We start from the raw sequence: 23,731 nt of genomic DNA on the forward strand, positions 1-23,731 counted from the left end.
GGGGCAGAGCACACAGACTGGGGTGGAATTCCTGCCAACCCAGAAGGTGGTGGGAGTGAGGGATGTCTGGACCTCCATTCACTAAGATGGTGTGGGGTATGAGAGTAACAAGGGGAATATCACAATTCTCTAGTTGTTCATGTCCGGAATGTTCTTGCTGTTCCCGACAAGTGAAGCCTAGTCTTAACTCCCTGGAATCTGGGAGAATGCTTTCACTTTAAATATCCAAAGTGGTCTAACCTTTTGTAGACATTCAAAATGGCTGTGCCCTCCAGACAGCCAAAAGTCCACAGCTCAGCCCGTCTCCCCCTTTGCTGCTTCCCCTTTTGTTCACTAGCCACCTGTGCAGTCCTCTGTGCAGCTCCTGGCTAGCAGGGCTGATTTTTAGGCTGATTCTTAGGTCCTTATACCACTTGGCAGTAACCAAGCTGCCCGTACCATCAGGAACACTGACAGACCACAGCTCTGTATGTCTCCTTTTTTGGTATTTTCATGCAGGTTCTTCTACTAGTTGGAGTTTAGTCCACTTCTGTATCCTTCCCTTCAAAGCTCAGGGCTCCAGGATTATCATCTGTATCTGTGTTAGTTGGTTCCCTTTTCTTGTTGAAGAGGGTCTGTGTAGTTTGTCTGCTTATTCTGCCATCTTACTGGAATTCCCAGTAGATGTAACATTTTGAGAAGTGAGGTTGCTGGAAGTATATGAGATTACATAGACAGATGAATGACATTCTTATCTCATGCAGTAAATAAGATCCACTAAGAGCTTTCAGAGAATTCCATGTTTGGTGAGGAGATATTTCCTGTTTTCCAGGATCCCACACAACTGGATGCTGTCCTGATGGGGCCTATGAAAGGAAGAGGACTCAGAACCAGACTAGAAGACCTAACAGCCATGCTTCTGGTGTGTCTCTGCCTCTACGTTGCTGTATGACTCTGAGTTTTACCTTCTGTGGGCTTCATTTTCTTCATCTTCAAAATGAGAAAGTTGAGTGAATAGCCTCCAAGTTTCCTTCATGTCCTAAAGACCAATGAATAAGGCTTTTTAACTTTCCATTTTCTTAAAGTGAGTAATACCAGAACACAAAAGAAGGAAGAAAGATAGAAAAAGAAGGAAGGAAGGAGGGAGAGAGAGAGAGAGGGAGAGAAGTAAAAAGAGAAGGAAGAAGGAAGGAAGGGAAGGAGAGAGAAAGGGAGAAAGAAAAAGGAAGGAAGGAGGGATGAATGGTGGGAGGAAGGAAGGAAGGGAGAAAGGAAGAAAGACCCTCCATTTGCCTTTTATTTCTGAAGGTAGAATTTTCTTGGTATGGGACGTTCATTTGTCGTTGTGTTATTTACTTCTCCTTGTCACTTAAGAGTGTTGATTCCTCCTCTCCCTCATTTCTTCTATCTTCCATGACATCACACTCTCCTGGTTTTCTTATAAACTCTCTGGTGGTAGCTTCTAATTTCTGTCACCTGTTCCTGCTCCTCCCCCTGCCCTCTTCTTTATATAAGCTTATCCCATCTTCTGTATTGAATACCATCTATAGCCCGATGACTTCCCAAATTTTATCTCTAGCTCAAACTTCCCCTTTCAACTCTATACTCATAATCAACTATTTGTGTGCCTCTTCACCACTCCCAGGCATCATAAAGTTAACATATCTCACATGGAATGCACTATCTACTACCCCCAAAACCTGCTCTTCCACAGTCTTTGTTATCATGGTAAATGGCACCATCATCTAACATTTTCTTACACTAGAAATCATCATCACTGATTTGATTCCTCACTCTCCTTCACTTTATTCACACAAACCAATCCATGGCACTGCCCATTCTGCCACCAAAGTATGTGTTAAATCTCTCCACTTGTCTCCACTCTATAATTGCTGCTAAAATATCAAAAATGTCTCAACTCTTGCCAGAAATATTGCAATTGCCTTCTAATCAGTCTCCCTCTTTTTCTCATCTTTATCAAATCTGTTCAACAGAAAGCACTTTTAGTGGTTTTTAAAATATATAAAATAGATCACATCACTGTGCTTAAATTATTCCCTATTTCCCCATGCTATAGGGGCAGAGAGGCCACATCTTCCAACCTCCTCAAACCCCACAAGAGGAAGACAGACTCACCATCAGCAGCCCAAGGCCTGTTCCTGCAAGGCCAGACATGCTGTCTCCCTCTAGCCCTTTCCCCAACCCTGATAACCAACCACTCCTGCTGTGGAACCTACCCCTCTCTGCTGGGCTTGATAATTAGCTGCAGTGGCCACACAGAACTCACAGATTATGGGGTTTATTAGGGAAGCACCAGGCTACGATTCAAGTTCAGGAACAACACTCAGTCTCTCTCAGCCTGCCGTCCTCAGCCAATAGTCTCAGTCTCTCTCCCAGCAGTGAGTGTCTCTTGGTGCCTTTCTCTCAGCAATGTGTGTCTCTCAGTGTCTCTCTCTCAGCAGTGTCTGTCTCTCAGGAGCGTGTTTCTCTCAGCAGCATGTCTTTCTCAGCCAGCAGTCAGAGAGACTCCTTCTGCCTCTTTTTGAGGCCAAATCAACCAATCCCAGCATCAAAATTCTATACACCTGAGAGAGAGCAAAATTCCCAGAAAATTACTTTGTGCTGTTCCCAACAGAAATACCCCAAGTGGATGATTTTAACAATCAGGAACTATACTCAGTTTCTCACAACAAATTCCACCATGGAGTTTACAAAGACTTATGGCTAGAAAAGCCATACCAGGAAATTTACTACACTGCACCCCATATGCTTAAACACTTTTTGCTATGCTCTATTAGGTTCTTTGTGTCTTAGCCCTGTTGACCTCTTCAGGTTCATTTATGCTTCTTCTCCGCTTTGCTTCTCCCCATTTCAAGGCCTTTCTACATCCTGTTTCCTTTGGTTAGAATGCCCTTCACTTGATGTTTACATAGCTGTATAGCTGCCTTCTTACCTTTCCAGTTTCAGGTTCAATATCACCTCCTTTAGAAACAACTTTTCTGACAAACTTGTTGTCAAATTGGTCCTTATATATTTATATGTTAGTTCTACTTGCTCATTGTGTTTTTGTGCAATCTCCATAGCCTACACTAGGTGCTTAGTCAACATATAAAGTACCTTTCAGTGCTACTGTAGGGAATTAGAAATTCAACTCTGAAAATAGGAGGAGAAAATACATTATGTACTAATTAAGAAGCACAATGGAATGATATTATCATGGTTTCTAGGAATTACAATTTTCAGCCAACGTTGAGTTGACTTAGTTCTTCTCTTAGCAATGATTTAACACTGTAGACTTCTCTTCATCTATAATTTTTGTAGAAAGATAGATTTCATCTTTCATGCTTTCCTTAATTCTTAAAATGAAGTTGGTCTGAATATTTCGTAAGTGCCTCTAGGTAGCTTGATATCTGGTCCTCTGATTCGCTTTCTCTGTAGACCACAGAAGGGTACTAAGAGAAGCATGGAACTAGGGAAGAGTTTTAGTCCTAGCTCTGCTACTTATTTATAGTGTGATTTGGAGTCTGTCAGCTCATTCTCTAAGTAACAGATATTGAACAAGCAGGACTCATGGAGGATAATCATAAAAGCAATTTCATTTGTCTCTCTCAGTCTCTTTGTACGTGCTCTGTGGTGGAATTCCTCTGCTGCCGTTGGATAAATATTTGACAATTCTCTTGAGTTTTCATGTTTAGGTAATAAAATTTCCTGCAATCCTTTTAAGTCACAAAACACAGTTTAAAAAGGGTGTAGTGACAGACATCATCTAACTTCAAGGGGAAGAGAGAGAATGATCATCAACTCAAGGCTGATTACTATGAGGTGAATGTCAGACATACCTCTACTCTCTAACCATCTGACACTAGCTATCCCTCCTATGGCATTCCTTATGTCTCTATTGGGCCTAATAATTTGGCCACATAGAACTCACAGTCCATACTCTGCTTATGGGGTTTATTAGGGAAATAATAGGTTAAAATTCAGGAACAGGTCAACTAGGAAGTGATAGGAACAACTCAGAATACAATTTCTTTGATAAGAACAGCTTCTTCTCAGCCATGTCTTCAGGCAGGCCTCTGCTGCCAGGTCTTTCTTGGGCCTGGCCTCTGCCCTGCTCAGACAAGACTTACAACATTGTAGCTCACAGACAATTGCCTAGAGGCAGCCCACTCCACAAACAAGCCTCCTGCCTGAAGCTCCTCAGCTCTCTTACTCCATTCGTTGGCAAACTCACTGTAGCCACCTTGCCCTGTGGGGCCAAGAAGACCACCATGTTGTCCTGCAGCAATCTCCTGGTTCTGTTGCCATTGGTCTCTGCTGCGCTTGCTCCTGCTTCTTACCATCTCACATTGTCTTCAATGTTACAGCTTTCTCTGTCTCCTGCATCCAGGAGATTCTCAGCACAGGGATTCTGAGTCCAAAGGACATACTCCTCTACCAGATCCTCTTCTTGATGGTAGTAAGATCTCCCTCCAACCTCTGGGATTGGATCCCTTTAAGCCCAGTGGGATGACCAAACTAACCAATTCTCTACAAGTATTCTATGTATCTTATTTGCACCAGCAGACTTTGCATTCCCCTTAGTGAGCCACAAGTACCTTATTTGCATGTTGTTGTTGTTGTTATGTGCCTTCGAGTTGGACCTGACTCACAGCCACCCCTTCTTGGGTTTCCAAGGCAGTATCACTACGGAAGTAGATTGCCCCATCTTCCTTCTGAGGAGTGGCTGGTGGGTTTGAACCGCCAGCCTTCTGATTAAAAGTCAAGTGCCTTAGGCACTATGCTACCAGAGTTTCTCTTTATTTGCATAGTCCCACCCAATTATGTCTAGAAGGGTCATATAATAGTAATTCACTGCACCATCCACACTCTGTGTTTAACACTTAGGTAACAGCCAGAGCTTCTGACTTCATTCTAACTCACCTGATGCAGGCAAGAACTAAGAACTATATAGTCCGTGAAGAAAATGGTGGGAGGGATCATCATCTTCTCTTTATATACCTCTCCTATCCCAACAACATCCCATCTTGCTGATGTATGTTTCTGACCTTTCAAAGATAGGGAAGTAGGGAGAGGGGAGGTAAGGGGATTGGGAAAGCTATTACTTGACTGGTACTTTTCTGAGACAGCTTTGTAATGTTTGGATCCAACAGGAGTTTCAGGCTGTCACTTTGTCTTTTGGATGCTTCAGTGGCCTTTTCTGGGGCTTTGATAAGTGACTACACTACCAACGACTTCTTCTAGCTTGCTGTCTTGCCCTTAGACCTTAGTTTTGGGCACTTTACTTCACAGAAATTCTCTCTCCCAGGAGAGAGAATCACTATCACTCTTCCTGCCAGTTTTCATGGGTGGAATTTACCATAGCTCTAGTCCAATTCTTTCTTCTGTCTGGTTGACCTCTGGCCTATGAGAAACTCTTATGCATTATTTTCCCTAAGAAATAAGTGAAAGTCCCTCTCTCTTTCTTCCAAACTGTACACTGATCATTTATTATCCTCTGGGTTTCTTAGACTGGAATCAGACACCAGTCCACTGAACTCTCCTTCTTGCAGGGGACCCATAGTGTTTTTACTTGTAGCTTTCTCTCCTTAGTATTTAGTTCGATGTCTGGACCATGCCATAACCTGAATTAGAAATGAAAGTTGGGCTCAGAATCATTTTTCTCTTTCCATTTTGAGTAAATGACCTTGAATGTGAGTTCTTTTCTGTCCCCTTTTTCTTAGACTGTAGTTTTCTGAACAGGCCACTCTAGACATCCTCTAGACATGTAAAATGAGAATAATAATAGTTTCTACCTCACAGAGTTGTGTGAAGGTTAAATGATTTAATGCACATAAAGCACTTACACCAGACCCTGGCATGTACTAATTGCCATGTAAGGATCAGCTATTATCATAATTACAATGCCTTGGGTTGAACCCTCTAGTTCATTTCTCTAGTTAGTTGTATGGGCTTTAGACAGAGGGGTGATGGTGGAGGAAGAAGAAACCAAAAAGATTAGTTTTGAGCTGGAGAGTTAGGTCTAGGAGTGGGAGACTTAAGTATTTTGAGTTTATAAACATAATGAGAAGTGGCAAATTAAAAATAGTATTGTTGAATTATTATTATTTTTTTAAAGCTTGGTTTGTTGTTGTTGTTGTTGTTATGTGCCATCGAGTCGGCCCTGACTCATAGCGACCCCTCCTTGGGTTTCCGAGGCAGTATCACTACGGAAGTAGGATTGCCCAACCTTCCTTCCGAGGAGTGGCTGGTGGGTTTGAACCGCCAGCCAGCTGGTTAGCAGGCAAGTGTCTTAGCCACTATGGTACCAGAGCTTCCTTTAGTGAAGAGAAAATATTGAATAACCAGACAGTACATATTAAAGTTATGCATTCAGTCAGATTGGAAGAAATAGTTGATGTGGTATGTTGTCTTTTTAAGTATGTACAGTAATTAATCCTTTACTTAGTGGATTAGGTAAACTTCAAAAAATTCTGCTTATTCCTTAAATAGTCTCTAAATGATTTGGTTGAGATTTTAAAGGTATTCTGAACCTCAGTAAGAATCAAATGAGGCCATAATTGGTTGTAATTTCTTTATTTCTTACAAAGGCAAGAATCCACAAAGTTCAGGGACCAGGATATGCACATGCAATAGTTTAGGCTAGGCTTGGCCGTAATGGTATATTTATTGGATGTCTATCCTCTCTTAGGTGCTGGAGATAGAAGGATTTCCAGAACATGATTTCTGCTTCCAACCTGGGGGTGGAGACAAGGCTCACACACAAAGAGGTAGTCCATGTCCCAAGGAAGGATTTTCCAGCAAAGTGGGTATATCGCCATATAAATGACTCTTGGATGATTTTCTTAACTTCACATGTTGGGAAGGAAAGTCTAGAGACCTTCACCAAGGTCACAGAGAAAAGATTTGTCTGAACCCACCCTAGAACCAGGAGTTAGGGGTGGGGTGGGTACATGAATGGAAACATGTCTTAAAGAATTAATCTACTAGCCAAGTTCAAGTGGGAGGAAATAAGTCAAAGGCTTACTTTTCAATACCCTTATTTTCTACATCTCAATTGCATTTCAGACCTAATTTAGTTATCTATTGTGACTACTCCCAAAACTTAGTGGATTAAAATTATAACCTCTTAATTATTTCAATGGATCAGAAATTCAGGCAAGAAACAGCTGAATGGCTTGTCTCTGCTCCACAGCTAGAATTTCTAAAAGAGTTTCTTCACTGACATGGATAGGATGACTCAGATGGCAGGGGGCTATAGGGAACAGTGTAACCTGATCCATTGTTCTGGACTTTGGTTCCTGGTTCTCCTCTGTGTAGTTTTAGGCTCTTATCCCTTTCCATGTTGACTCTTCATATGGTCTATTTGCATGGTCTTTCCAGCAGCCTATCCAAACTTCTTAGAAGGAAGCTGAGTGTTTCAGGAGCATACACAAAAAAAGAGAAGTTGTTAGGCTTTAAGGCTTAGATCTTGAATGCACATAACATCACTTCTACCACATTCTATTGGTTAAAATGCACCTCAGGCTCAGCCTGATTCATAGTAGGTGGGGCAGGGAACTACACTAGGCCATGAATACTGGAAAGTACAGTTCACCAGGGACCAACAATCAAACAGTATACCACAGGTTGCCACAATTTTCTATTCTTGTTTTTGACTATGATGTTCTGAAGGAAGAGTATTCAATAGGAGTTTGGCCAGATGATACTGACTAGCTGTCCTTATTCATGTCTTGGAGCTCCTTGCTTTTACCTTTGAGCCAGGATTAAGACATTGAACCTGGTGCTATAACTTGCTATTAAAAGTGGCTGCAGAATGTCATCTTGGTATATTGTCAACTTGGGCTACAGAGCATTCTCTTCCAAATGTAGATGCCATGGACAGTCAACATCTACATGTTAGCCATTGGGATACTGCACATTTTAAGATATAGATTTGCTACTATGTTCTTAGGTTTCCCAAAGGTTTCCCACACAGACAGTGCCTAGTAGTGAGAGCTCAATAAATATGCAATAATTGTTGAACATGTACTTGCCTATAATATACGCTAAACCTAAACCAAACCCAAACCAAACCCATTGCCATAGAGTTGATTCCTACTCCAAGAGACCCCCATTGAGTTTCTGGGGTGGTAAACCTTTACAGAAGTAGATTGCCTCACCTTCCTTCCTTCAGTGGAGTGGCTGGTGGGTTTGAACTGCCAAGCTTCTGGTTAGCAGTCAAATATCTTAGGTACTATGCCACCAGAGCTCCTTGTAACATAGCCTACTAGGGTACATATACTCATTCATCAAAAGTTCTGGCATGCTTTCCAGTTCCTATATTTTCCAAATTTTATAAAATTGTACATACTTTATAATTAGAACATAGGATTACTATGAGTTGGAAATGACTAGATGGCAATGGGTTTAGTTTTGGGTTTTATAATGAGAAAAAAAGATTCCCCCAACCTGAACAAATAAGCATTGCAAACAACGTTTACTTACTCTGATAGTTCTATTTATTTGAATTCCTGGATTCTTCTGCTGGCCTCCCTCTCTGCTTGTTCCAGGAACCTTGCAGACTTGCTCAGTTTTCACATTTTTTTTTTTTTTCTTGCCTCAGCTCCTGCTGGCTCTCCAGGCTCTCCCTGCTCTCCCAATAGCTGCATGTAAAACATGGGCTGTTCTACACATTTTAATTTAGCCATATTGATCCCATTGATGTCATGTCAGCTGCTCTGTAGTCTGAGGCCTCATCAGCCTCACAGGACAGATCAGAGATGGGCCCTCTGATCTTTTGACCCTTATTATTCTTTATTTTCATTCTGATTTTCTGTAGGCATTGAAGAGCCTGCGGGATGGGGTTGGGAGGATGGGTCCAAGAGGAGGGTGTAGGAGGTCAGTGCTCACAAAAACACAAGAACAAAAGAACTGCAAATTGGGACCTCTCCAAAGGCTCCTTCCCTTCAGAAAGTCAATGCTTAACCATCCATCATCTCATGGGTTCTGGACTCAGGGCTGTTTTGGACCAAGTGAGAGCTGCTTAACCAGTCATTTGTCAAACTCTTCCAGGAACCACATCTGTGCAGTCTTCCTGCTGTCCTCAGGTGAGACTTCCCATTGGCCTCCAGGGTGTCACTCTTCAATTATTTATTAAAGAGGTAAAAAGGAATAGTTGATGAAGACCATGGTTGGAGAGCAGCACATAGCCATGGGATGCTGTTGCTGCATGAGATCTTGCTTGGCAAATGTTAGACCAGTTGTGTTTTTTTTTTAATTTATTTTATTTTGGGGTTATTATTATTTTAATATTAATTTTTAAAACACATCCAGAGATGATATGTGCCCTAATTACATTTCCAAAACACGTTTGACAATTCTGATAATCTACTGGTTTTAAAATGCAAATCTTGCTGTTGGGGTTCCTACAATATTTGAATCTGCTTTGTACTGTGAAAGTGGGTTGGGGGGTAGTCTATGAATAATATATGTAATTTGTAACCATCTGTGGAGTTGAAAATAAAATAGAGTGGGGGAAGTGGGACCATCTCTGTATTTCCATCCTGTATTTAGAATTTAGAGTTTTAAGTGAAAGTTGGTGGCTTTATCTGACCTGTCAAAATTATAGATGATACTGTATATTTATACAGATATTTGCATAACTTTTATCAGATGGATGCTTTTAGTTGATTTAGTGTTCCAACTTCTATTTGGAAAATAAATTAATATTTGAAATGAAGATGAAAAGCTCAGGAGGTTTGATTCACTGCCAGTCCTAAGGGTTCCTCTCACACTTGGTGATATGTGACCTTCTTGGGTCCATGCTGTGTGTAGGCAGGGTAATGACATGAGAGCCCTCCCATCTCTTTGTCCTACCCCTGGAGACCTATAGTGAACTCTAATCTTGAAGGGTTTATTCTGGGCTCCGTTGCCTGCTGATTAACATTTAAAATGGTCCTCTTTTCTTTTGCATTTTAAATGAACATTCTTAAAGACCTTAAGTATCCAAGATTCAAGAGTAGAGTTCTCTAAGAAATCCCACAAGGACAACAAAAACAAACCTGGCTGATAAAGTGCTTTTGCATCTATTATCTCATTCTGATTCCCCCTCCCCAAATTACAAAAATCCTATTCATATGAAGGTCAGATTTTCTATGTATATTTCACAGATGGTAAGACTGATAATCAGAGAGGTGAGAGATTTCAAGCCACAGTAAACTCTAGGCCCAAAATGCGGGTTCGTTTTATCTCACTTGAAGTACTGTTTCTTCCCGTGGCATTGCACTGCCTCTCTTCTCAAATGATGGAGTTGGAATATTAGGCAATGGGATAGAAGAGAGAGAGTGGTTTTTAGAGGAGCTACTTATACACTTGAGGATGCCCTTCTCCTCTACCTTATCTTGAAGAGGTATAGGTAGAAGAGAATGAATATAGAATCAGAGGGAATTCAGTTTATAAGCCAGCTTTGTAACTTGTTAGCTGTATTATCTTTGCAGAGTATTTAATGTCTCTGAACCCAAGTTTAAACTTCTGTAAAATGGAAAACCTGGAAGGATTATTGTTGAGAATTTCAAATGTGCATATAAGTTCCTGAGTCTTGGTGAATAATCAAAACTTAGTAGTTCTGTTTGTTTACACCTTATGCTCACTAACTCCTTTTGGAGGATGAAGAAAACTCCTCAGGCTACACATACAAGTGCTTATACAGAAGTTGGTTTGGGATTAGGTAAAGAAACCTGGTCTGGTTCAGATAAGCAATGAATTTTCTTGCTAGTTGAATTTAGTCAAGCTTGGGCTTTTCAAACTGGTTTTTTAATGGGGATTGAGTCTCATTTCCTTGAGTTCTCACACATGGTAGCCTAATCTGTCTGTTCTGGAGAACTCATTTTGGGATCTAGAAAATATACTGAAAGCAATATAAAGAGCTATAACTAACTCACTGCCATCAAGTCAATTGTGACTCATAGCAAACCCTCCTTGGGTTTCTGAGGTGGTATCTCTATGGAAGTAGATTGCCAATCTTCCTTCTGAGGAGTGGCTGGTGTGTTTGAACCTCCACCCTTCTGGTTAGCAGTCAAGTGCCTTAGGCACTATGCCACCAGAGCTCCTAAAGAGTTATAAAGGGTCTGACAACTTTACTGCAAGCTATGAAGTTAGTCTGCCAGTTTCAGGGACACTGGTAGAAGACATGAGCTTACTGAGTCAGAGACAATGGACTTTATTACTCACAGCACAGTAAGAAGCATGAGCTTCCTGTTTGTGTCTGTTCTGTGAAGTACTGGCTTCAAGTACTGTGGTGACATGGAGCAGCCCAGATGGGTGCTGCACACATAGTTGGTTTGTGTCACAGCTAAGATACTCCAAACTTTGTAAACTCTATTTTTTATTATTCTTATTCTTATTTAATGAGTTTCAAGCAAAACTGCTCAACCTACCATTGGCTCTAATAGAGAGATCCTTCAAGGTTGTTAGCTGTACATAAATCCTTGCAAAGGATGACAAAACATGCAGAAATATGAGACCTGCAGAGAATTAAAAAAAAAAAAAAAACACAAACTCACTGCTGTTGAGTTGATTTGACTCATAGCGAACTCTTCTTGGGTTTCTGAGGTGGTATCGCTATGGAAGTAGATTGCCCAACCTTTCTTACGAGGAGTGGCTGGTGGGTTTGAACTGCCAGCCTTCTGGTTAGCAGTCAAATGCCTTAGGCATTATGCCACCAGAGCTCCCCAAATGATGTACATTCACAGTTGATGTGATAATACCCATTATGAGTCTACTGTATATTAGGCAAGGAGCTCTGGTGGTGCAGTGGTTAAGGCATTTGGCTGTTAGCCCAAAGACTGGCAGTTCAAACCCACTGACCACTCCACAAGAGAGATGAGTCAATGTGATTCTATGAAGATTTAAAACCTTGGAACCCTATGGGGAAATTCTTCTCTGTCCTATGAGTCAGAATTGACTCTATAGCAGTGGGTTATATATTTGACATTGTTCATTGATGGCTCAATAAGAAGAGTCAGTAAGTTTCCTAGAGTCCCAGATTCATCCATAAAGTCTTCCAGATTTTATCCTTTGAGAAAGGGCCATTTGCTTTCTGAATTAAGCTCATTCCTCCTTACTAGTGAAACTGACCAGACATTATGTTTTTGAAGGTTCCTCCCTCCAACTATTTAAAATATTTGTTATTGAGCACTTCCTATGTGCCAGGCACTCACTTTTGATGAGTTAGGTACTGTTAACTCCATTCTACAGATGAAGAGATTGAGGTCCTAGTGGTAAAGTAGTTTAACCAGTGACATGGGCAATTACCAGCAGGGACTGTATTGAAGGATCTTTTGGTTCTTTACAATCTCAAGAAAAGAAAGAAAAGCAAAGTGTGCCTTTGTTGGAGTCCTTCTTTCTTGATATATAACACTCGAAAAAGGAAGGAGTGGGTGCAAATAGAAGAGTTAACTGAGAATAAAAGACAGAACAACTGGGAAATAATTCTCTCCACATTTTATGGTCACCATTTAAGTCACTATATATACAAAAGGTGCTTGGGGAAAGCTGTAAAATAATTAATAGCACATGGGAGGAACATTTATATTTCAATTGTCTACACTCTGCATAGCTGTTCAAGGCTTCCAATCATGATCGTGAATATAAATGAATGAGGAGGAAACAAAGGAAGCCCAGAAGCAGGAAAAAAGCCATCAGAGGGTCTCAGACAGAGCACTTCAATCCCTGTAGAATCTTCAGCCTGACTGTTGCTATGCCGAGTCTGGTTTTGTTTGGTTTCCTCACTGAGAACAGGATCCTCTTGATGACCTCCTCTGAGACCTATCAGTGATTCAAACAGAATCTGGCCTATAATTTCCCTTCATAATTGACTTGTGTGGGCGATAATGGAAGGAGCCCTGGGGGTACACTGATGAATGTTTCTGCTGCTAACGGAAAGGTTGGCTGTTCGAACCCACCAGCTGCTCTGTGGGAGAAAAAAAATGTGGCTGTCTTCTTCTGTAAAGATTTACAGTCTTGGAAATCCTATGAAGCAATTCTACTCTGTCCTACAAGATCGTTATGAGTCATAATTGACTCAACAGCAGTGGATTTGGTTTTGGTTTGGGGCAATAAATGTTATTGGTCTCTAACCAGTCACTTCATCAATTTTCAGATGCACTAATTAGGATTACATGTGCCTCAATCCTGAAAGGAAAGAAAACCAATAGCTTCCAGCCAAGATTATCTAAAGTAACTGGGTCTTGAGCATTTTTATTTCAGTTATAATTAGAACAAAAATTATCTTTCATCCTTCAAATACAGCTCAAAAACCAAACCAAACTCCCTGCTATTGAGTCATTTCTGACTCATAGTGACCCCCATTGAGTTTCCAAGGCAGTAAATCTTTACAGAAGTAGGTTGCCCTGTCTTCCTTATGTGGAGCAGCTGGTGGGTTTGACCCACTAACCTTCTGGCTAGTAGTTAAATGCTATTGGCACCATGCTATCAGAACTCCTTTCAAATACAAATACAAACTGATAAAGACCCTGAGGCATTGTGTTACAATTTTATGCCTACCAGTTCAAGAAGAACATGATATCAGGACTGGAGGAAGACATATTAACAATCTGCAATATGCAGGTGACACAACTTTGCTTGCTGGAAAGGAAGTGGACTTGAAGCACTGATGAAGAACATAAACTATAGCCTTCAATGTGGATTACACCTAAACATAAAGAAAACTAAAGTCATCACAACTGGATCAATAAACAATATGATAGAAGAAGAAAATATTGAAGTTATCAAAGATTTCATTTTACTTGGACCCACAATCAACACCCATGGAAGCAGCTGTCAAGAAATGAAATGACTTATTATATTGGCACATCTGCTGTGAAAGATTGTTTTAGTGTTAAGAAGTAAAGATGTCATTTTGAGGACTAAGAGGCATCTGACCAAAGCCCTGGTATTTTTAATTGCCTCTTATGCATGTGAAGTGGCATAGTGCCTAAGGCATTTGACTGCTAACCAGAAGGCTGATGGTTCAAACTCACCAGCCACTTTTCAGAAGGAAGATGGGGCAATCTACTTCCATAGTGTTACTGCCTAGGAAACCCAAGGAGCGGTTGCTGAGTCAGATCCAACTGGACAGCAGTGAGTTTATTTATTTATTTTTGTACACGTGTGAAAGCTGGGCAATGAATAAGGATGACCAAAGAAGAATTGATGGATTTGAATTATGGTGTTGGTGAAGAATATTGAATTCTTCAATATTCAATATTGCGTGAACTGCCAGAAGAATGAACAAATCTGTCTTGGAAGAAGTCCAGCCAGGATATGCCTTAGAAGGAAGGATAATAAGACTTCGTCTCCCATATTTTGGACAAGTTGTCAGAAGGGACCATTCCCTGGAGAAGGACATCATGCTTGGTCAAGTATAAGGTAAGTGAACAAGAGGAAGACCTTCCATGGGATGGATTGACACAGGAGCTGCAACAATGGATTCAAGCACAGCAAGGACTGTGAGGATGGTGCACGACCAGCCAGTATTTCCTTCTGTTGTACACATGATGGTTATGAATCTACTTGATGGCACCTAACAACAACAAAAATGAGATGACGGAGAAGTTGCTGTTATCCCCATTTTATGCCCGCAGCAGTGGTGTGCGGCGTTAAATGGTTTTCTGAAGCCATCCAGCTAATTGTTGATAAAACTGAAACTAAAGGCAAAATCTTCCCGCTAGATGGTGCTGCCTACCAAGCCATCTTGTTCAGAGCGCTTGTTTCTCCTTATAGAAACCTGAATAACTGAAAGAAGGTCAGATTATATGTTCTACAGGCTTCTTTAACTTCTGTCTTTCCAACCACAATTTAGTGGTGGTAGCATCATAGTGTAAATGTGAGCTTGTATTTGCCCCTGATAGTTCTGGAAGAGCTGCATTTCATAGCAGACAGGTGTTTTGGAGGCAGTATTTATAAAGCACATTTCGGAAGATTGGATCTTTTTTTTTTTTTTTTTTCAGTTTATTTACATGATTAAAATGGAGATGTATATGAAGAAAAGAAAATCTGACATTACAGACAAAATATGAAGTATGAGAAACAGCACTTAAAAGTGCTTATAGCTTTCTGTAGAAAGAAAATCATACCATTTAGATAAGATTTGAGTGACAATAATAACTTGGAATAAATTACAAGGTTTGTTATTGTTGTTGCTGTTAAGTGCCATCGAGTCGTTTCCGACTCATAGCGACCCCATGCACAGCAGAACGAAACACTGCCTGATCCCGTGCCAGCCCCACAATCCCTGCTATACTTGAGCCTGTCATTGTAGCCACCGTGCCAATCCATCTCATTGAAGGCCTCCCTCTCTTTCATCGACCCTCCACCCTACCAAGCATGACATCCTTCTCCAGGGAATGGTCCTTTCTGACAACATGACCAAAATAGGTGAGATGAAGTCTGGCCATTCTCGCTTCCAAGGAGCATTTCCGGTGCACTTCCTCCAGGACAGATCTGTTAGTTCTTTTAGCAGCCCATGGTACTTTCAGCATTCTCCGCCAGCACCACAACTCAAAAGCATCAACTTTTCCTTGGTCTTCCTTATTCATTGTCCAGCTCTCACATGCATATGAGGCGATTGGAAATATCGTGGCTTGTGCCAGGTGCAACTTAGTCCTCAAGGAGACATCTTTGCTCCTCAGCACTTCAAACAGTTTCTTCGCTGTTGACCTTCCCAGTGCTATACATCATCTAATATCCTGACTGCTGCTTCCATTGGCCTCGATTGTAGAACCAAGCAATGTGAATTCTTTGACAACCTCAATCTTCTCTCCATTTATTGTGATGCTGCTCATTGGTCTAGTTGTGAGGATTTTTGTTTTCTTTATATTGAGACATAATCCATACTGCAGACTGCATTCTTCAACCTTCATCAGTAAGTGCCTCAAGTCATCCTCACTTTCAGCAAGCAAAGTTGTATCATCTGCATATCTCAGGTTGTTAATGATTCTTCTTCCAATCCTGATGCCACGTTTTTCTTCATATAGTCCAGGTTCTTGGATTATTTGCTCAGCATATAGACTGAATAAGTATGGGGAAAGGATACAACCCTGACGCACTCCCTTCCTGATTTTAAACCATGCAGTGTCCCCTTGTTCCATTCGAACTACAGCCTCCTTGTCAAGGTACAGGTTCCTCATGAGTATAATTAAGTGTTCGGGAATTCCCATTCTTCTCAATTTTATCCATAATTTGTCATGATCCACACAATTAAATGCCTTTGCATAGTCAATAAAACACAAGTAAACATCTTTCTGGTATTCTTTGCTTTAAGCCAACATCCATCTGACAACAGCTATGATATCTCTTGTTCCACGTCCTCTTCTGAATCCAGCTTGCACCTCTGGAAGTTCTCTGTCAATATACTGCTGCAAACATTTTTGAATTATCTTCAGTAAGATCTTACTTGTGTGTGATATTAATGATATTGTTCTATAATTTCCACAATCTGTGGGATCACCTTTCTTTGGAATGGGTACAATATGGATCTCTTCCAGTCAGTTGGCCAGGTAGCTGTCTTCCAAATCTCTTGGCATAACCAAGTGAGTGCCTCCAGTAGGGCATCCGTTGGTTGAAACATCTCAATGGGTATTCCATAAATTCCCAAAGCCTTGTTCTTCACCAGTTCTTTCATTGCAGCTTCGACTTCCTCCTTCAGTACCGTTGGTTCTAGCTCATATGCCACTTCCTGAAATGGATGAAGATTGACCAGTTCTTTTTAGTACAAGTTACAAGGTAAGAATACTAATTTGAAATATCATTCTTTCTGATTTACTGACAGACATAAAAAGGTGTAATAATATGTATGTTCCCAGCTACTTTGTGCTTTTTAATAGTTTCTATTACAAATATTACTTTAAACAAAATATTAAGTTTATAAACAGATATTGGCCATGTGCTTCAGTTTAGTCTTTGTTATCACATTGCTACCTCTTTTTTAGTAGTGTATATAATAAGTGTTCTTCTCCTGGTTACTAATATTTGCTTTTTTGGAACCCATTTTATTTTCTTTTATTGTCATTTGTGTAAAAGTTTAAAAAGAAAATTGGTTCTCCATTCCACAGTACACACACAGTTTGTTCTGTGACATTCATGGCAATCCCCACAATGTAATGAACTTATATAACAATATATCACCCTTGTCCCACTTCCTCCCTGTGTTCACTATTTTCTTCTGTCCTTCTTTCCTTCTGAAATTTATCTCCAGGAAAATGTCACCCTTTTGGTCTGGTTGATTGTTTGAATGAGCCTGTACCTCCCTGGTGCTATTGTTCACCTTACAGGCCTGTCTATTGTTTGGCTGAAAGGTGAGCCACAGGGGTGTGTTTAGATCCAGCCTTGAAGGCTGTGTTTAAGAGCCATATGCATGGGGTTCTACCATTCTCTGTCAGATCAGTAAGCCTGTATTTTTTTATTTTATTTTTTTTTTTATGATTTTGACTTTTGTTCCACCTTTTCCTCCCAATCTATCCAGGGTCTCCTACTCTGATTCCTTTCTATCCACGGCCTCCTATTGTGATCCTTTTCAGAGCAGTCAGCAATGGTAGATGGGCACCATCTAGTCCTTCTGGTCTTGTGATTGTGGAGGTTGGGATTCATATAGCCTATTAATCCTTTGGAGTAATTGTTTTTTGGAGCTTGTTTTAAAGCTATCTTAGGAGCTCTGGTGGCATAATGCCTAAGGCATTTGACTGCTAACCAGAAGGCTGGAAGTTCAAACCCACCAGCCACTCCTCAGAAGGAAGACTGGGCAATCTACTTCTGAAAGATACTGCCTCAAGGAGGGGTCACCATGAGTTGGAATTGACTTGATAGCAGTGAGGTTTTTTTTGTTTTGTTTTGTTTTGTTTTTTGTTTTTGAGCATGGAACAAGAAAACTTGATTTTTTTCTCTTCCTTTCTGTGCATGTGTAAGAAGCATCTGGGACTCAGGGTAGGCTCTGCTTATAGATAGGGAAAAACACATTCCACTCTAAGCCTTGATTTCTTCCTATGTAAAGACATAGAAGTCAATTTAGATGATTTTTAAGGTTGCTTGTAGCCATGAGTTGAAATCGACTAGATGGTAGTGAGTTTGGTTTGGGTTGGTAGCTTAAATGTTCTATGGCTCTATACAATGACTCAAATTGTGAGCTACATTATGTTACCTATATGATGTTATTACTGAGGCCCTTCTTGGTTTTCCACATAGATTGATGTCAGATGGAGGACCCAATCTTCTTTGAAATGGATGCTACTCAGTCTTAAAGTATTTGTGGTTTTGTAGGGTCAATAGCAGAATGATACTGAATACTGCACAGAAAACCTCCTGAAAAAAAAAAAAAAGAAATGGACTGAGTTGGTAAAGTTGGAGCAAAAATAGAGAAAGGATATTTAGAAACTCTAGGGTAGTTAAGCAGGTTATTCTATAGAGGAGGATGGAGAAGTCATAATGGAAGTTATTTAGGATTTAATCTTGAAAGGGAGAAAAAAAATGAAGCTGTTCTTTTTTCTTCACACCAGGGGATTTTGTGTTGGGCAAACACAAGACATATGGAATAAATGGAAACTTTAGACTTCTGAGTCAAAAGATAAGAGAATGAATCATGGAGAGGAGAATGATCCCAGTGTATATGGAGTATTTTTTGATCTCAGTTGGCATGAGTATTCTCCAAGATTTGGACTTAACTTGTTTCCCACTCTGTTTTTTTTTGTCTGTGAGGCGCCCATCCATAGCCCATCCATCACAGTGCCATCTCTTCCATGAAACCTTCCTGATTCTATCTCAGTACATTTACTTTTTCTTTTCTTGAGAACTTTATCTGTTCTTACTCACTTTTTGGAAATTTCTACTGATCCCTCTTGCGTACTAAGCTCTTGCCATACAATAAAAACTCAATCTTGTCTCAGGGCTTTTACTATAGTTGTTAACTCTGTCTAGATGATCGTTCTTCTCTGAGCTTTTCATGGGCCTAGTAACTTTTCTTCTTTCTCATTTCAGTCAAATGTCACTTCCACAAGTTTTCTCTCACTCCTCAGTGTGACCTAAACTATTTTACACTTTTCTTCTTCCCTCCCTCCTCCTTTCTCACTTCTTTTAAACTGATTAAGATTTTAAAGTTTACTTCCACTAGTTTGGAAGTTACCCATATAATTGTCACTCTTCTGGTGATTGCCCTTAGATTTTATATATGTATACTTAACCCAAGTGAGGTTAAAATTAATTAATATCTTTATTTATCTCCTCTATAACATCTTCCAAAGTTGAATTATCACCATCTTTTCAATACTTAATACCTATTGACACTTCTAATGTGTTTGCTATCTTCTTTGATCACTGTTCTATGTGTTTATCCAGGGTTCAATTTCCTCCTTGTGAAAATATTTCTTTTATATAGTTTTTGATTAAGGATTTTTAAGTTTCAACATGTCCAGTTTTTGTATTTCTGTATGTCTTTATTTTATCCTTGCATGTGAGTGATCATTTAATTAGTTGTACAAATCTAGCCTATTAGTACTTTTCTCCCACTACTTTCAAGATATTAGTCTTTTGTCATCTGGCATCTATTATTGCTTATACAAATCAGTATTATCAGTTTGTCATTGTTTTTTTAGGTAAACAGTCTTTTCTTTCTGGCAGAAATAGAGATTTACCTTTTTCTCTTACATTTTGTAGCCTCAGTATGAAATGTCCAGTATTTTTTTTTTTTTTGTCTTGTGTAAGACTGATTTTGTTTTTCAAATCTGATAATTCTTATCTTTCATTGATTTCCACTCTAATTTTTATTATTTCCTTTCTTCTTCTTATCTTATACTTTATTTATTCTTCCTTTCTTGTGTTTAAAGGTAGAAGCTGAGGTGATTAATTTAAGACCTTTGACTTTTTTTCTAATGTAAGTTATTGGTTTCTTTATAAGAACTTCCCTAGTTACATCTCACAATATTTGCTATGTTGCTTTTTCATTTTCATCCCATTAAAAATGCTTTCTCATTTCTCTCTTGATTGTTTTCTTTGTCCCACATGTTATTTAGAAGTAAGCTACATAGTTCGCAAATGTTGAGGGGGGATTTCTTTTTTTTTTTTTATGTTATTTATTTCTAATTTAATTCAATCGAAATCAGGGAAAACAATTTTCTTTTTATTACTGCATTTGAGAAGTTTTATTATAATGTGTCTTCGTATAATTTCTTTCATGTATTTGTACTTGAGATTTGTTGAGTGTGGGCCTTTAGGCTTATAGTTTTAAAAAACTTGGACATTTTTCAATCATTGAGTCTTCAAACATTTTTTTCTGCCCCGTCCTCAAGGACTCCAATTGTACTTTTATTAGGTTGCTTGAAGTTGTCCCACAACTCAATGATGCTCTTTCTTTTCTTTTCTTCTTTTTTAATTGTGATTTGGGTGAAAGTTTACAGAGCAAATTTGCTTTCCATACAGCAGTTCTCATACACTTTGTCTCATGACATTGACTACAATTTACCACAATGCAACAGCTCCCCTCCCACTTCCTCCCCATAGTTGCCTCTTCCCTGTGTCCATCCCTCCATGCACTTCTGCCCTTGAGCTGTCTCCTTGTGCATGCACAGCCTTTCTATTCTCCCATGATTGTTCTCTCCAAGGAGTATATCTACCTAGTGTAAATGGTCACCTCATATGCCCGTCTTTTGTTTGGCTGGAAGCCAAAGGTGTGGGTTCAATTCCAGACCTGAAGGGCAGCTAGGGGCCATAGTCTCAGTGGTTCTATCAGGATCTATCAGACCAGCAAACCTGGTCACTTTTTTTTTTTCCAAATGATTTTGATTTTTGTTCCACATTGTTTTCCCACTCTATCCAGAATCTCCTACATAGATCCCACTCCGAGTGGTTGACAGTGGTAACCAGGCACCATATAGTTCTTCTGGTCTCATAGTCATGTAGGCTATGAGGATCGCATAGTGTAACAGCCACTTGGACTAATTGTTTACATGAATCTTTGGTTTTCCTCAATCTTCTTTGCTCTGGACAAGGAGAGACCCATTGTTGTATCTAGATGGCTGCTTGCAAACTTTCTTTTCTTTTAAATGTTTATTTTTCTCTGAGGTTTATTTTGGGTAGTTTCTACTGCAATTTCTTCAAACTCATTGATTTTTGTCATCTGCAGTGTCAAACTTCCCACTAGATATACCCTGAATATATTTTTCTACTCAGAAGTGCAATTTTCAACTTTAGAAGTTTGTTTTGGTATATTTTCATACCATCACTGTCTCTACTTATTTATTTATTTTTGAACATCTGGAAAATGCATGCACACACATGTTAAGTCTTGTTGTTGTTGTTATTACTATTTTTATTACTGTTAAGTTGATTCTGACTCATGATGACCCTAGTGCTCCATAGGGTTTACAAGGCTATGGCCTTTCGGGGGAAGATCACCAGGCCTATCTTCCAAGATGTCTCTGGGTGAATTTGAACCACCAGCCTTTCTGCTAATAGTCAGGACCTTATCTGTTTGTGCCAACCAAGGACTCCTGTTAGGTCTTAAGTGTGCTATTTTATTGCCTGTTTTTTCTTTGGTCTTTCTTTTTCTTTTTGCTCTGTTTCCATATGTTTAGCTTCTTGTGAGTTATTGTTCCCCTTTTCTTACCTTCTTGTGAATTACCTGAACATATTTTAGAAATATTTTTAAAAATTTATCCCTAGTATTTTTAAAATATATCTTTGTGTAGTTGTGCATGTGTGTGTGTAAGTAGTTGCTTTAGGTGTTAAAATAAACATATATAACATATCATAGTCTACCTGTATTAACATTTTACCACCTTGTTGTTGTTAGGTGCCATTGCATCTTCTCCAACTCATAGTGAACCTATGCACAGTAGAACAAAATACAACCAGGTCCCTCACCAGCTCCATGATCCTTGCTGTACATTAGCCCATCATCATAGCCACTGTGTCAATCCATCTCTTTGAAGGTCTTCTTCTCTTTCGTCCACCCTCCAGCTTATCAAGCATGACATCCTTCTCCAGTGAATGGTCCTTTCTGACACTATGACCAAAGTAAGTGTGATGAGGTCTGGCCATTCTCGCTTTCAAGGAGCATTACAGCTGCAGTTCCTCCAGGACAGATTTGTTAGTTCTTTTAGCAATCCACGGTACTTTCAGCATTCTTTGCCAGCCCCACAACTCAAAAGCATCAACTCTTCTTCGGTCTTCCTTATTCATTGTCCAGCTTTCACATGCATATGAGACAATTGAAAATACCATGGCCTGTATCAGGTGCACCTTAGTCCTCAAGGAGACATCTTTGCTCTTCAGCACTTGAAAGAGGTCCTTTGCATCAGATTTTCCCAGTGCTATACATCGCATGAAGAGCTCTGGTAGCATAGTGCCTAAGGCACTTGACTGCTAACCAGAAGGCTGGCAGTTCAAACCCACCAGCCATTAGTCAGAAGAAAGGTTGGGCAATCTACTTCTGTAGTGATACTGCCTCGGAAACCCAAGGAGGGGTCCAACTCAATGGCACATAACAACAACAACAATACGTCGTCTGATGTCCTGACTGCTGCTTCCTTTGGTGTCAGTTGTAGAAACAAGCAATGTGAAGTCTTTGACAACTTCAAACTTTTCTCCATTTATCGTGATGCTGCTTATAGGTCTATTTGTGAGGATTTTTGTTTTCTTTATATTGAGATGTAATCCATACTGCAGATTGTATTCTTCAGTGTTCATCAGTAAGTACTTCAAGTCATCCTCACTTTCAGCAAGCAAAGTTGTGTCATCAGTGTATTACAGATTGTTAATGATTCTTCCTCCGATCTTGATGCCATGTTCTTCTTCATATAGTCCAGCTTCTAGATTATTTGCTCAGCATATAGATTGAATAAGTATGGGGAAAGGATACAACCCTCACCCACTCCCTTCTTGATATTAAACCATGCAGTGTCCCCTTGTTCTGTTCGAATGACAGCCTCCTGGTTTATGCACAGGTTCCTCATGAGTACAATTAAGTGTTCTGGAATTCCCATTCTTCTCAATGTTATCCACAATTTCTTATGATCTACACAATCAAATGCTTTCACATAGTCAATAAAACACAAGAAAACATCATTCTGGTATTCTTTGTTTTGAGCCAAGATCCATTTGACATCAGCAATGATATCCTTTGTTCCATGTCCTCTTCTGAATCCAGCTTGCATTTCAGGAAGTTCTCTGCCAATATACTGCTGCAACCATTTTTGAATTCTCTTCAGTAAGATTTTACTTGCATGAAATATTAATGATATTGTTTGATAATTTCCACATTCTGTGAGATCACCTTTCTTGCCATTTTCACTTCCAAGGGGCATTCCACTTCCATTTAGTACATTTACCCTCTCACTTTTAAAACATAAATGTCATTAATATCTCCTCTACACATATTGAGGCACTGAACACTTTCCCTTGTTACCCTCCCAAGAGGGACCGGGTCTCCGGGAGCTAGGTAAGCACGGGCGGGCTTGTGCTTAGTCACCAGGAGCGAGGTAAGCATGGGTGGGCTTGTGCTTACTCACTGATCTGCACTGAACACTTTCCCTTGTTACCCTCCGGAGAGGGACCGGGTCTCCGGGAGCAAGGTAAGCATGGGCATAGCACAGAGTAGCAAGACGGGAGAGCAGGAGAAAGGGGTAAAACCCAGGAAGCCAAAGAGAAGAGCAATCAGCCAAAGGATTAGGTGAGGAGGGGAAACTCAGGGACGCCCAAAGAAGCAGGCCAGAAGAGCAGGAGAAAG

Source organism: Orycteropus afer, unplaced genomic scaffold (assembly GCF_000298275.1).
Source record: "Orycteropus afer afer isolate SDZICR_OR568_19922 unplaced genomic scaffold, OryAfe1.0 scaffold00161, whole genome shotgun sequence".
NCBI lineage: Eukaryota > Metazoa > Chordata > Mammalia > Tubulidentata > Orycteropodidae > Orycteropus > Orycteropus afer.